Source organism: Corticium candelabrum, chromosome 9, assembly GCF_963422355.1.
Source record: "Corticium candelabrum chromosome 9, ooCorCand1.1, whole genome shotgun sequence".
NCBI lineage: Eukaryota > Metazoa > Porifera > Homoscleromorpha > Homosclerophorida > Plakinidae > Corticium > Corticium candelabrum.
The window spans coordinates 4670827-4672517 of NC_085093.1; the positions used below are offsets into that span (position 1 = coordinate 4670827).

Below are 1691 nucleotides of genomic sequence, written 5' to 3' on the forward strand. Positions count from 1 at the left end.
ACACAATGCAATTTCCCGGATGTTTATACTACATCCCTTTCCCCCCTCGACTATGTGACTGATGTTAACAATTAAGAGGTATATAGTACTACACAATAGTCTAATCTACTAAAAATTCAGCCTGTCAGGCGCCTTTCTCCTTCTGCTGGAACGGCGGATTGGAGTCACTCCTTTCCTGGCACGTAGCTTTGATGCTGTCGTTCGTTCCACGTGTGTCTCTAAGTCTTCTGGTCCTGTGCTAATCTCCGGCGATGATATCATCACATCCTGTTCTATTTGTTTGTCAACTCCTTCTTGTTGTTGTTCTGGTAAGTTTGGTGAGACAACCACTCTTCGGGTCTCTTCGGCGATACTGGTACCATTGCTCTTAAACGTGGTTTATCCATTGGGTGCATTGGTTCCGCCAGTAGGTCTTCTGGTTCACCTCCTTCATGTCTTTCCGATTGTAAGGTTTTCCGAATCTGTTCTAAATGTCGTTTGCTTCATGTCTTTCCAATTGTAAGGTTTTCCGATTGTAAGGTTTTCCGAATCTGATCTAAATGTCGTTTGACTACCCTCCCATCCTTCGGTTTGATAGTGTATCATAGGGGGCCTGTTTTGGATTAAACTATAGCAGCTACCCAAGGGCGACGTTTGTTGTAATTGCGCACGTAGACTCTCATCCCGTTGCAAAGGGCTATCATACTATTCCGGTTATCCTTGTAGAATTGCTTCTGCTGCCATTGCTTTTGGGGTGTAACAAATCTAAATGTGACCGTAATTTGCGATACATTAACAATTCCGCAGGTGATATTCCTGTCGTGGAATGCGGTGTAATCCGGTAGCTGAACAACACTTGTGTCAAACGATATGTCAATGTTCCTTGTTTTGCTGGGGACAGTCCTTTCTTCAATACTTTTACTGCCCTTTCCGCCAGCCCATTACTTGATGGATGATACGGTACAGTTTTAATGTGGTCTATTCCATTCGATTTTAAAAATCGGTAAATTCTTGATTGGTGAATACTGATCCATTGTCTGATAACAGTTTTTCAGGAATTCCATGAGTTGAGAAAATTTTTCTTAAATGCAATCAAATGAAGCATGAAAGAACGTATTACCGTATTTCTTGAATTAATGACAACGACTGATATTTTGGAGAACACGTGCTCCGAGCAGGTCACGCCACTGATCCAAATTGTATACAAAAGACAGCATGCACAATAACTACAGTGCATGTGTACGTCAACAAACACAAGGCGAGATCCGTCTAGACGCCACTCATATCGGTATCTCGATCAGATGTTTACTTTTTTCCAGTTTCTTTAGTAGCTAGATAAGTTGGTAACATCAACTCTGTATTTGTAACATTTAATTTTATGCAATTTATTTTTATAATTTTCCAATTTTGATTTTAGTTTCTTATTGGTCGATTTCTTCAAGATTTGACTGTTAAGCTAGGAATTTTCTAAACGGAATTGCAATCAAAAAGTGAAAGAAGAATAGATAACAAAACAACAAGCCTACAGTACCGGGTGTTCCCAGGCGGTCTCCCATCCTAGTACTGACCCGGCCGGACTCCGCTTGACTTCGGTGTTCGGACGAGAACCGGTATGTTTGGAGTAGTATGGCCGTAGACGATATCGAGTCGAGACTGTAAGCTACTTATGCATGCATGGTAGCTTAAGCAAACTTGCGGAAGCCTCTAATTAG

General features: G+C 41.5%; 1 non-coding gene across 1 annotated transcript; it reads right to left on the reverse strand.

The window, feature by feature from the left end:
* Positions 1-1498: 1498 nt before the first annotated feature.
* Positions 1499-1617, reverse strand: LOC134185136 (5S ribosomal RNA). Its single transcript, XR_009970755.1, has one exon. It is a non-coding gene; the product is annotated as a 5S ribosomal RNA (ribosomal RNA).
* Positions 1618-1691: the final 74 nt, after the last annotated feature.